Source organism: Hylobates moloch, unplaced genomic scaffold (assembly GCF_009828535.3).
Source record: "Hylobates moloch isolate HMO894 unplaced genomic scaffold, HMol_V3 SCAFFOLD_9, whole genome shotgun sequence".
Taxonomy (NCBI): domain Eukaryota; kingdom Metazoa; phylum Chordata; class Mammalia; order Primates; family Hylobatidae; genus Hylobates; species Hylobates moloch.
Genome location: NW_026652284.1, coordinates 81,082,089 through 81,096,383, shown reverse-complemented (window position 1 = coordinate 81,096,383; position 14,295 = coordinate 81,082,089).

Genomic DNA, 14,295 nt, shown 5'->3' with positions numbered 1-14,295 from the left:
GTTGCCCGGACTGGTCTCCAACTCCCGGACTCTAGTGATCCTCCTGCCTCAGCCTCCCAAAGTGCTGGGATTCCAGGCGTGAGCTACCATGTATTTCTTAGTAATGACAAGGTAAGCACTCAATTAATAAATGTTGACTAAGAGACCAATACATGTCAACTTAGTGATTCAACAAGATTATAAGATGAAGAGCACATACATTATGGCATAAGCAGCATCACTTCATAAACAGCAATCACAGCAGAGCAAGCAGCCTAGTGATTCAAACATACTGAATGTCTCTGACTTACAAAACAAGTTAATAGGACTCCAGATAGATGCTAATGAATCAAAAACCTCACATAAATCACTGTTTCTATGAAAGTAATTCACTATGTTTATTTAATTATGAGGGAATATTTGAAAAGCATAACATTTGTCCAAATTCCCCCAAGTTCTGATCTGATATTTGAAATGCATTCAAATTTGCTTATTCAACCTTTTTTGCTTTAGGAAATATTAGCTGTATACCAACTATATACCAAGCTCTGTTTTAGGCCCTGGAGACATACCAGTGAAGACAGTTCAAGTTCCTGTTCTCAGGGATCTTATATTTCAATCAGATAAGTACCATTAAATAAACAAAATAATTACAGATTATAGTTAAGTGCTATGAAGAAAGCAGTATGGGGACTGGGTCGGGAGGACTATGGATGGCATATTTAGGGAAGACATCAATGAGGGTGCCTTTTTTGTTGAGACAGGGTCTCACTCTGTTGTCCAGGCTGGAGTGCAGTGGCATGCATGATCAAGGCTCACTGCAGCCTCAACTTCCCAAGGTCAAGTGATCCTCCTGCCTCAATTCCCCAAGTAGGTGGGACTAAAGGCATATGCCACCACACTCAGCTAACTTTTTTAAATTTTTAAGAAAATTTTTAAATTTTTTGAGATGGAGTCACTCTGTCACCCAGGCTGGAATGCAGTGGTGCGATCTCAGCTCACTGCAACCTCCACCTCCTGGGCTCAAGTGAGCCTCCCACCTCAGCCTCTGAGTAGCTGGGACTACAGGTGTGTGCCACCACACCCAGCTAATTTTAGTATTTTTTAAGTAGAGATGGGATTTCACCATGTTGGCCAGGCTGGTCTCAAACTCCTGGCCTCAAGTGATCTGCCCATCTTGGCTAGAATTACAGGTGTGAGCCACTGTGCCCAGCCTAATTTTTCCAAATTTTAGTAAGGACAAAGTCTCGCTGTGTTGCCCAGGTGGGTCTCAAAGTCCTGGGCTCAAGCAATCCTCCCTCCTTGGTCTCCCAGAGTGCTGGGACTACAGGTATGAGCCACTGTGCCAGCCAGGATGGAGGATGAAGTAGAGAGGCACAGGAGCCCAGGAGGGAGCATGCCAGCTGACAGAAGAGTGAGTGCAAGGGCCCTAGGGCAGCAAAGAGCTGGCTGTGCTAAGAGGTCTATGTGACTGGAGCCTCCTGATTAAGAAGTCTGGAGCCAGATCACACAAAGCTTGGTGAGCCTTGGGGAGGAGTTTGGATGTTATTCTTTGTGCAATGGAAAAACCACTAAAGGAAATTACATATTACTGAAATTTAAATTGTGTTATTTTTTAAACAGTCATATTTATCATTATAATATCTTGGATCACTTCACAAAACTTGACTAGATTTTGTTCAAAATACAAGTTTCTTTTTTTTTTTTTTTTTTTTTTTTTTTTTTTTGGAGACAGAGTCTAGCTCTGTTGTCCAGGCTGGAGTGCAGCAGTGCGATCTCGGCTCCCGAGTTCAAGTGATTCTCCTGCATCAGCCTCCTGAGTAGCTGGGATTACAGGCATTGCCACCAGGCCCAGCTAATTTTTGTGTTTTTAGTAGAGATGGGGTTTCATCATGTTGACCAGGCTGGTCTTGAACTCCTGACCTCACGTCATCTGCCTACCTTGGTCTCCCAAAGTGCTGGGACTGTAGGTGTGAGCCACCAAGCCCGGCCCCCAAAATACAAGTTTTTTTTTTTTTTTTTTTTTGAGACGGAGTCTCGCTCTGTCACCCAGGCTGGAGTGCAGTGGTGCGATCTCGGCTCACTGCAAGCTCCGCCTCCCGGGTTCACGCCATTCTCCTGCCTCAGCCTCTCCGAGTAGCTGGGACTACAGGCGCCCGCCACCACGCCCGGCTGATTTTTTGTATTTTTAGTAGAGACGGGGTTTCACCGTGGTCTCGATCTCCTGACCTCGTGATCCGCCCGCCTCGGCCTCCCAAAGTGCTGGGATTACAAGCGTGAGCCACCGCGCCCGGCCAAAATACAAGTTTTGAAAAGAAAAAGGACTAGGTATTTCGAAATGCGAGCTTCCTGCATATGGGCAGGGTGCACCAAGTAGGGGCTGTCATAGGCTTTACTTGCTGTTATCATTACCTGTCTTACGAAATTATGATTTTTTTAAAATTATTTTTTGTAGAGACAGGGTCTTACTATGTTGTCCAGGCTGGTCTCAAACTTCTAGCTTTAAGCCATCCTCCTGCCTTGGCCTCCCAAAGTGTTGGGATTATAGGGGTGAGCTACTGTGCCTGGTCAAAATGAGGATTTTTAACATTTCAAATGCAAGCTATCTCGTTGACTGTCAAAATTGCAGACAAGCCACCTTCAGGTATCTTTTTAAAACAGATTCTTTAGACTACACAGTCATAGGAAGGGGACAGTCGATGAACTGATATAAAGTGACCCTTAAAATATGTTAAGAGGAATTAAGAATGCCTTGTGAACAACAGTGATGTGCTAACATTACTTGTAAATGCATAAAGTATCTTTGGGATATATAAGAAACCGGTAACATCGGTCACATCTATGCTGAAGAGACCTGGGTAGCTGAGGGATAGGATGGGAGAGAATTCTTACTATACACCTTTTTGTCATTTTAGTGTTTTGAAACAATATGAATTTACCTATTCAAACAATAAATTTAAATTCTAAATTTTTTCAATATAGATCCTTATCTGAAAGAAAATGGACAATCTTCCAGAATTGGTGAGAAGAAATTTGCATCACTGGGTAAACCATCTATTTTTTTGTTTTTATGTTTTCTTTTTCTTTTTTTTCTCAAGAGGTCACACTAAGGAAAAACCATCTAATTTGAAGGAGGCGTAACAGAACAGTGCAGTGGCTCAGGCATATAATCCCAGAGCTTTAGGGGCATCTCTTGAGGCCAGGTGTTCTAGAGTATCCTGGGCAACATAGGAAGACCTCCTACCTCTACAAATAAATTTTAAAATTAGCCGGGCATGGTGGCACAAACCTGTAGTCCCAGCTACTCGAGAGGCTGAGGTGGGAGGATTGATGGAGCCAGGAGTTTGAGGCTGTGGTGAGCTATTTTCTCTCCACAGCACTCCAGCCTGGACAACAGAGTGTGACCCTGTCTCTAAAAAAAATTAAAAGTGGCTGAAAATCTAGACCTATACTGTTCAATACATTAGTCATTAGCCACATGTGTCTATTTCACTTTAAATTAAATGAAATTAAACTAAAAATTCAGTTTCTTGGTCACAGTAGCCACATTTCAGTGTTCAGTAACCACTAGCTACATGTGACTAATGGCTAACACATTGGTCAGCACAGATATGCAATATTTTCATCATCATGGAAAGTTCTATTGAACAGCCTACTATATACTTAAACAAAATGCCACCAGGGTTATAAACTACCTCTTAAAATTTATTTCATAGGCCGAGTGCGGTGGCTCATGCCTGTAATCCCAGCACTTTGAGAGGCTGAGGCAGGTGGATCAACTGAGGTCAGGAGTTCCAGACTAGCCTGGTCAACATAGTGAAACCTAGTGTCTTCTAAAAACACAAAAATTAGCCAGGTGTGGTGGCATGTACCTGTAATTCCAGCTACTCAGGAGGCTGAGGCAGGAGAATCACTTGAACCCAGGAGACAACGGTTACAGTGAGTCACTGCACTCCAGCCTACGTAACAGACGAGACTCCATCTCAGAATACATACATAAATAAAACAAAACTTAGTTGACTGAAACAAATTCGAATATATTCCAACACCAATTTTCCTGAGATGATTCACTAAAATGACATTTTGAGGTGCAATCAAAACCCTCAGTATTCAATTTCTAAGGCAGGCAGGGATACATTGGGAAGGTGCCTACATACACAAATAATTTCGTCACTACAAAAAAAGCAATTTGCACTAGTAGACACAGGTAGTTACAGCCTAAGAGTTAAAGAACTATTTTTCTCAATGTAAACTTAAAATTAACATACTTGTTATTTACTGAATTTGGTATCTGCACTGACTCAATAAATGAGTCAGTAGTACTAACATGATGACAGGGTAAATAATGAGATTGATTATATTCAATTTCTTTGGTACAATTCATCGACTTATCTCATTTTTGCTATCATTATGAATTCATCACCTCCCTACTTAAGGCATTTCAACTAACTATAGTCATCATTTTCCTTTTGATACACAGTTTAATAGAATCTAGTCAATGGGTGTCCCATTAAACTGGCTTCTGTATTCTTCCATTATTTTCAACACTGTTATTTTTGTTTTTATATTTATTTATTTATTTTGAGACGGAGTCTCACTCTGTCACCCAGGCTGGAGTGCAGTGGCATGATCTTGGCTCACTGCAATCTCCACTTCCTGGGTTCAAGTGATCCTCCCGCCTCAGCCTCCGGAGTAGCTGGGACTACAGGCACACACCATCACAACTGGCTAATTTTTGTATTTTTAGTAGGACAGTGTTTTGCCATGTTGGCTAATCTGGTCTCGAACTCCTGACCTCAAATGATCCTCCTGTCTTAGCCTGGGATTGGGATTACAGGTGTGCTGTAAAATGCTGGGATTATAGGCGTGAGCCACCATGCCAGGCCCCAACACCATTACTTTTAGAAAGCACTTGCCTTCTGGCCCAAACAAAATGTTCCAAGACTCACCTGTGCTTCCCTAGACCCAGACATGGAATCAGTCATTTTTCTGAGGTATGTTGGTTCCTTTAAGTGAAAAATGGTTTTAGACCTCAAAATTTAGCCAGCAAGAGTGCATATGATCAGGCTCATGTTGGTGGTGTAATATTGCTCCTTGGCAATTTCATTGAACAAAGTTAGAAAAGACATATTTTATTAAGTGTTATTAGTTTGTATTAATATTTTCAACTTCGTTCTTACATTACTGCATGTCTACTCCAATTTTGTATTCTTCTTCCAAGTTATAATTATATTTCTCTTTCTTTATAACTCAATGAAACACTGAATTATCACTCTAAAAGATGTTAAATTCTTTTTTATTTATTTATTTATTTATTTATTTTTTATTATATTTTAGGGTTTTAGGGTACATGTGCACAATGTGCAGGTTTGTTACATATGTATCCATGTGAAAAAAAAAAAGATGTTAAATTCTTAATAAAGTTAGCATAATCCCTTATTTCTTTTATTTGGCAATAGAAAAAAGCATGAAATAGTAATGCAATTATTAATACTAACAGTAAAACTACTGAATAACATTCAAATTCTTTGCTTTTCTCTTAAAATGCATCTCACTAAGGTGACCAAACCAATGATTTTGTCCCTCACAAGAAGTCTTCATTCTGCTTTCTTACTGAATACTTCACAAATGTGCAGTTCCATCCTCTTAGTTCATGTGAGAGCGTTGGCAGGCAAACAACTGACACCTCTGAGTTCTTAGATGGGAATGGCTTTCAGCTTCTCAATTTTTCTCTTGAGAGGCTAGGATTCTTTAAAAATGCTAATTATCTTATCAATAGTTAAATGGCAGATAGGCTACCTTCACATTATCTTTTAAAAATAGATTTTTATATGGAAGGAAATGAACAATGTTCCAAAATTATTCATGACAAGGAAATGGTATAATGTAGGTAACTTGAGGTAATTCTGATTAACAGGAGGTTTATCATTCAGACAATATAACTACAGATTTGCAAGACAGAGACACACTGGACAGGTACCTACACACATCATTCTGTCACAACAATCATTTGACACACACTTTTCAGGACACAGGCCATTACCACCTTTCAGCATAAACATATTTTCTTGCTCAGCCTGTGAAGGAGCCAAAAGAAAGATTACTAGAAGGAAGTTGTTCATCCCTGGTTGGTTTCCTAGAAGAGAAAACAAACCAACGAACTATAGTTACAGGAGCTGTCCCCTAATTAGTAATACAAAGCTGGAACTGATTTCATCATTTAATCTGACAGGTAGGTCATTTATGATTCACAAGAGCTGCCTGGCACCTCTGTCATGGCCTACCCCAGAGAAGGCAGTGCTACCACTCAGCACACCGCTAGTGAGCCTGGAGCTGGGGTCTCGCTGTGTGCTGACCTTATTTGGGCCTCACTTGGCTCCCCTGAGCTGTTGTTTTAAGCAAAAGGGCTCCTTAAATGGTGGCTATTATTTTTTTATTTTTCATTTCATTTTATTTTATTTTATTTATTTTTTTGAGACAGAGTTTCATTCTTTTGCCCAGGCTGGAGTGCAGTGGCATGATCTCGGCTCACTGCAACCTCTGCCTTCTGGTTTCAAGCGATTCTCCTGCTTCAGCCACCCGAGTAGCTGGGATTACAGGTACCTGCCACTGTGCCCGGCTAATTTTTGTATTTTCAGTAGAGATGGGGTTTCACCACGATGGCCAGGCTGGTCTCCAACTCCTGACCTCAAGTGATCCGCCCACCTTGGCCTCCCAAATTGCTGCGATTACAGGCATGAGCCACCGCACCCGGCTTTACTGTTTATTTTGACACAGGGTCTCACTGCATCTCCCAGGCTGGCGTGCAGTGGTGCGATCATGGCTCACTGCAGCCTCCACCTCCTGGGCTCAAGCAACCCTCCCACCTCAGCCTCCCAAGTAGCTGGGACTACAGGTATGCACCACCACACCTGGCTAATTTTTGTATTTTTTGTAGAGATGGGGTTTCACCATGTTGCCCAGGCCAGTCTGGAACTTCTGGTTTCAAGCAATCCACCCACCTCGGCCTCCCAGAGTGCTGGGATTACAGGTGTGAGCAACAGTGCCCAGCCCCAGCTCTTTTAAAAAGCCCAGATAAAATCACTGATATTTGAGATATGTTGCCTAAAGGGTGCACCACCATCAGTTTCTGTAGATTTCGTAAGCTTTTTGTTAAATTTAGTTCTCAACAGGAATGACATTAGTGCATTACGATTTGCCAGTATTTATTTTACTTCAGAGACACAGTCTCGCTCTGTCGCCCAGGCTGGAGTACAGTGGTGTGATCTCGGCTCACTGCAACCTCTGACTCCCAGGTTCAAGCGATTTTCGTGCCTCAGCCTCCCAAGTAGGTGGGACTACAGGTGAGAATCACCATGCCCGGCTAATTTTTGTATTTTCAGTAGAGACGGGGTTTCACCACGTTAGCCAGGCTGGCAATTTGCCATTATTAAGAGATGACAAAAGAGGCTGGGCATGGTGGCTCATGCCTGTAACCCCAACACTTTGGGAGGCGGAGGAGGGTGGATTGCTTGAGCCCAGGAATTTGAGACCAGTCTGAGCAACATAAGAAAACCCTGTCGCTACAAAACATAAAACATTAGCTGGGCGTGGTGGCACTCACCTGTAATCTCAGCTATTCAGAAGGCTGAATTGGGAGGATCATTTGAGTCTGGGAGGTGGAGGCTGCAGTGAGCCAAGATTGTGCCACTGCATTTCCAGCCTGGACAACGGAGTGAGACCCTGTCTCAAAAGGAAGGGAAAGGAGAGGAAAGAAGAGGAAAGGAAAGGAAAGGGGAGAGAGAAAAAGGAAAGAGTTGACAAAAAAATGGTTCTTGCATTAAAAACAATCACTTGAATGTGGCTTTTGTTGCAGAAAAAAATAGAATATAAAAACAAATAAAAATAAAAATCACTATTTAAGACAACTACCCTAGACAATTTCTCTAGAAAGTAAGCTCCATAAGGGCAGACACTTCAGTGGTTTTAATGTTTTATAACAACATTTATAACAACACACACTGTAGGCCTAAAAAGCATTTGGTTTGTAGTGAATGAATAATTGACTTATATAATTCAATGTCTTTAAAGAGCTACACAATAAATTCTTTTCAAGATTTACTATAGGAAAAACATTAGTCTTCCTGAATAAAATTGTTGTGCTGCTTTTCATTAGACAGTTAGGAACTTGTTTCTTCGACTTCCAGGAAGATGAAAGTGAGGCCATTCCAAGAGTATCTCAATTGGTCTTCCTTTGGCTCTCATCTTTCAAATCCAGTACTTTTACACCACCACTGGAATTACCTTTTGTAAAAAACCTGAAAGCCAAAAGTTTAGATCCTGTGTTCCCTTTTCATTCAAGCCCTAATCTATTGTTTATCGTACCTGCCTCCTCTCCCGCCTGCCTTTACGCCCACCTATTCGCCCTGTTTCAGCCAAGGGATCATCATCCCTTCAACACATGCTGTTTATTCCCACCTCCACCACATTCCTGATGTTATTTCTTCCACCTTACAATGCCCTTTCCTTTCCTTACTGTACTGTTCTGCCCCCCGTCATTCCCACATCAAAGACATCCTTTGAAATTTGCACTGCCTGTGTTTGAATCAAAGTTGTTCTACTACTTTAGCCTCAGTTCCCTCATTGGCAATACTGTAGTTTCCTGCCTGATAGGATTCTGTGAGGAGGCAATAAAATTACTCAGGTTCAGCCAGGAGCAGTGACTCATGCCTGTAATCCCAGCACTTTGGGAGGCTGAGGCGGGTGGATCACCTGAGGTCACGAGTTTGAGACCAACCTGGTCAATATGGTGAAACCCCATCTCTACTAAAAATACAAAAAAAGTAGCTGGGCATGGTGGTGGCCACCTGTAATACCAGCTGTTCAGGAGGCTAAGGCAGGAGAATCACTTGAACCCAGGAGGCAGAGGTTGCAGTGAGCTGAGATTGCGCCATTGCACTCCAGCCTGGGCAACAAGAGCCAGACTCCGTCTCAAAAAAAAAAAAAAAAAAAAAGAAGAGAAAATTATCCAGGCTCAATAAATATCCATGCTCCATTAATATTAGCTCTTAATAAAATTAAAATTTCTTTTATTTACCTGAAAAGTATTTTTGTCATTCTTTATATCTTTTTATTGTTTGTTTAGAGACAGGGTCTCACTCTGTCACCCAGGCTGGAGTGTAGTGGTACAATCATAGCTCACCGCAGCCTCAACCTCCCTGACTCAAGTGATCCTCTTGCCTCAGCCTCCCAGTAGTGGGGACCACAAATGCACACCACTATACCTGGCTTTGTTCTGTTTTGTTTTAACTTTGTAGAGATGAGGTCTCACTGTGCTACCCAGGCTGGTCTTAAGCTCCTGGCCTCAAGCAATTTTGCCACCTCGGCCTCCCAAAGTGCTGGGTTTACAGGTGTGAGCCAGCCACCATGCCCATGCCTGGCCAAACACTTTATATCTTTTTTTTTTTTTTTTTTTGAGATGGAGTCTAGCTTCGTCGCCCAGGCTGGAGCACAGTGGCGTGATCTCAGCTTACTGCAACCTCCGCCTCCCAGGTTCAAGCAATTCTCCTGCCTCAGCCTCCCAGGTAGCTGGGATTACAGGTATGCACCACCACGCCCAATTAAGTTTTGTATTTTTAGTAGAGATGAGGTTTCATCATGCTAGCCGGGCTGGTCTCAAACTCCTGACCTCAAGTGATCTGCCCGCCTTGGCCTCCCAAAGTGCTGGAATTACAGGCACGAGCGACCGTGCCCAGCCCCAAATACTTTATATCTTAACCTATGTTCTTAAAGTATTTGTGCCTTAAAAACAGTGGTCCTAGAATATGACCCATTGCAAGAATACTCTCACTTTGACCCCTCTTGTGAGTTTTTTTGTTATGCATCTAATATTTAATACTGTCTCAATGGGGTCATTGCATTTTTCTGCTCTCTAAATTAGTTCAGGACAGTAACAGTTCTATCTCTTTCATGTGTCTGCATGTGTATGTCTATTTTTTTTTGCCCCTCCCCACCCTCCTGTGTGTGTCTCTGTTTAATACTTCTGTCATACATTTGAACTTGGTATCTACCAAATCAATTGATGTGTGGTAATAGCGACAAGCGGTATTCGATAAGTGGTAGCACTGTACATTATGCTATTAAAATTTACATATAGGCCAGGTGTGGTGGCTCACGCCTGTAATCCCAGCACTTTTGAGGGCCGAGGCTGGTGGATCACCTGAGGTCAGGAGTTCAAGACCAGCCCAGCCAACATGGAGAAACCCCATCTCTACTAAAAATACAAAAATGAGCCAGGCTTGGTGGTATGTGCCTGTAATCCAAGCTACTTCGGAGGGTGAAGCAGGAGAATCACTTGAACCCAGGAGGCGGAGCTTGCAGTGAGCAGAGATTGTGCCACTGCACTTCAGCATGGGGGACGGGGCACGACTCTGTCTCAAAAAAAAAAAAGAAGTTTACACATAATATTTTACTCAAGTCTTACAAGAATCCTATTAGGAAGGTAGTAGTATCCCTGTTTTGTTTTGTTTTTGTTTTTGTTTTGAGACGGAGTCTTGCTCTGTCCCAGGCTGGAGCGCAGTGGTGCGATCTTGGCTCACTGCAATCTCCACCTTCTGGGTTCAAGTGATTCTCATGCCTCAGCCTCCCAAGTAGCTGGGATTACAAGCACCCACCACCACACCCAGCTAATTTTTGTATTTTTAGTAGAGACAGGGTTTCACCATGTTGGCCAGTCTGGTCTCGAACTCCTGACCTTGTTATCTGCCAATCTCGGCCTCCCCAGTGCTGGGATTACAGGCGTGAGCCATCGTGCCCGGCCGTAGTATCCCTGTTATATTGAACAATCATTATAACAACTACACTGATTTAACATAGATGGCTATGCCATTAGAAAAGCATCTTGTAAGAAACCTTAGTATTTTGAGATTTCTCTTATTCTCTTCCACAACAAAATCACTAACTACATTTTTTTCCCAATATTGTTTCTGTGTTTATGAGTCTGTGTTTATGACCCTCGACCTTATGACCCTTGATCCTGCCGCAGCATGTTACCTCTAAACTCCAGGAGCTCTTTCAGGGAGCGTTTCCTGACACGCTGGCTGGATTCTCATTTCTAGTGCTGAGCTTGGAAGTAGTGGACTTTTGGTACCCAAAGTCAGGCAAGCAGGCATCAGCAAGGACTTCTGGACAACAGGAGTTTCTGGACCTCCAAAGCCGAGGACGCCGTATGGCAGTGATCCCACTAATGTTCTGAGATCCCCTCTTTGATGTTAGAGTCTGATTGCTCGCCATTTTCTCAGAACTAATGTCAGGTTACGACATCTGACACACAATCTAGAAACAGGACCCCATTTCAAACTCATATAAATTCCTTTTTTCATTCTTAGTTGGTATGAGAAAAATATGTAATGCATATGGAAGAAAACATAAACTCTAAGTGAGTCTCATTATAGGAATTCCTCTGATCATGGGCATGACAATTTGCAAATCTGAGTAGGTGTTATGTTCCTCACCAACCCAGCAAACCAATTAAGTGGGAAGCTCATCTTCTGAAACATTGCATAGTTTTGATTTTATCACAGACATCATATAATATTTTTTCTATTTCAAGGATTTACAGAAAGTATACCCCTTCAATTGAGAGGGATCTGCTCTCAATGAATACACTTATTATCCATTTCAAATATATCTCTGTATATTACCTAAAGATGTTACAAGGCCAGGCAACTTTATCTTACATTACGCAAGATACTATAAATTATCCTGGATATATTCTGAATGTATCCTGGACATAACCTGAAAATTACTTATAAATTGCTAGTGAAGTTCAAGTGAATAAGCTCTCTGGAGAACTTTACAGTTTACTCATTAAATAAAAACAGGTTAATTGAATGACTTTAATGTCATTAGATATTCTTAGGCACCCACAGTGAGACGCTGCACATATAAAGACATTATTCTGTCCCACAGCTTGCAATCTAAAATTAGATAAAACACAGGCAAGCCAGATAAACATAGACAGCACATTTTTTAAGACAAAAAAAATGATAGGAGAGAAAAATGAGAGTAGTGAATCAAAAAGGCAAAAGGAATCAACAAATATTTCATCTTCTGCCTTTTATTCGTAGCCTTAATTACCTCTATCACAAGCAATCAGACTGCTAACACCAAAAAGGTGGTCTCAGAACATTAGTGGCATTACCACTGCACAGCGTCCTCAGCTTTGAAGGTCCAGAAACTCCTGTTGTCCAGGAGTCCTTGCTTGTCCCTGCTTGCCTGATTTGGGGTACTAAAAGTCCACTACTTCCAGCACTAGAAATGAGAGCCCAACCAGCATGTCAGGAAGCGCTCCCCGAAACAGCTTGTGGAGCTGAGAGGTAACATGCTGCAGCAGGCCAAGCAGTCTGGAGGTGAACACGGCCCTAGGTGCTCATGTGACCATCAGGTTGAGACCTCCCAACTAACCCTCATCCTATATGGTCAGTCTACAAGGCCTAGCTAGCTGGCCCTCTCCCTGAAGTTAGGTTTAAAAAGAAAAAATACACCCTCAGTGTGCCAGGCTTCACGGTAGATGGTTGGGATGCAGATAAACATGACATAAGCCCTCTTTTGGAGCTTACAACTTATTTCGGGAGATCGCTCATAAACAGACTATTTTGATATAACGTAGTAAATGTAGTGGCAGGGTTGGCGGGGGGCAGGGGAAAAACCGAAGGAGGGGTGCCCAATCCTACCTGGTGGTCAGGGAATGGTTACTCGGCGGGAGGAGGAAGAGTCTGAGAGGCAGAACCAGGAGACTGTAGCCCAGATACCAAGAGAGTGTGTGACAAAAGAGAGGGAGGAAAACAGTGTCAGACTCTGCAGATGTCCAGTAAAATGGACCTGAAGAAAGTCCATTGGATTTGTCAAATAGAACAGAGATCATTGGCAACTGTTGATGGGGCAATTTGAGTGGAGCTGAAAGTCATACGGTAGTGTTGAGGAACTAAGGAGAGATAAAGTAGAAATGAAAAGCTTGGCTATGAAAAAAAGTGAATGAGAGAGGAATATGTCATCAAGAGAAGATTGGTTTGTTTTCTTTTTGATCTGAATTGACCAGTTTCTGATCTGAGCGAAAGGAGCTGGCTGGAAATAAAGAGAGGTGATTGATGGATCAAGGGAACAGGTTCTTGGTTTCAGTGCCAGATCCCACTCCTGTTTCCTCCTGGGCTGACTCTCTCTCCTATTCTATTAAATAGCAGCTCCGTTTCCTCAGGGATGGACTTTGCTTCTACTTTCCCTTGCACATACTCAACTGTACCTCCATAAAATATGACAATGACATCTACTAAGTGTAAGAGCCACAGCTGCATAGACGTCCTGATGACTGGCTCCCTTCCCAAACTATGTATTCACCTACAAAGCACTAATGTCCTTTTCTAGTGATGAGAATGCTTCCACTTACCATCCAGGGCATCCCTGCCTGTCAAGCTGCCCTAGAAGCCTAACAACTGTTTATTATTTATTTATTTATTTATTTTGAGTCTCGCTCTGTCACCAGACTGGAGTGCAGTGACACGATCCTGGCTCACTGCAACCTCCGCCTCCCGGGTTCAAGCGATTCTCCTGCCTCAGGCTCCCAAGTAGCTGGGACTATAGGCGCGCGCCACCACGCCCAGCTAATTTTTGTATTTTTACTAGAGACAGGGTTTTTCACCATGTTGGCCAGGATGGTCTCGATCTCTTGACCTCGTGATCCGCCCCCCTCGGCTTCCCAAAGTGCTGGGATTACAGGCGTGAGCCACCGCGCTCGGCTACTTTTTGTATTTTTAGTAGAGCTGGGGTTTCACCATGTTGGCCAGGCTGGTCTCGAACTCCTGACCTCAAGTGATCAGCGTGCCTCAGCCTCCCAAAGTGCTGGAATTACAGGAGTGAGCCACCGCGCCCGGTCACATTTTATCCTCTTTCTAATAGGAACAAAATAGTATTTATGTGGGATTCCACTGGTTTAAATTCTAATTAAATGAGAACAGATATAAAGTACTTAATTCCACACCTAGCAATACAGTTGGCATCCATTAAAGTTTATTGAATTAAGGAATAAATTGGGCAATCATTTAACTTCTTTGAGACTGTTTCCTTAATAGTAAAATAAAATTATTACTACTTGCTCCACCTCCCACACAAGATTGCTCTCAGGAACAAATGATAGTATGTTTACGCGAGTGCTTTAAAAACTGTAAAAGCACTTTACTACTTTCGAGTGGAATTTGTATGTTGATTTAATGTTATTCCTAGAGCCGGTTTTTATTACTATCAATTCGTTAAATTTAGCATTCCTATTAAAACCCACTACTA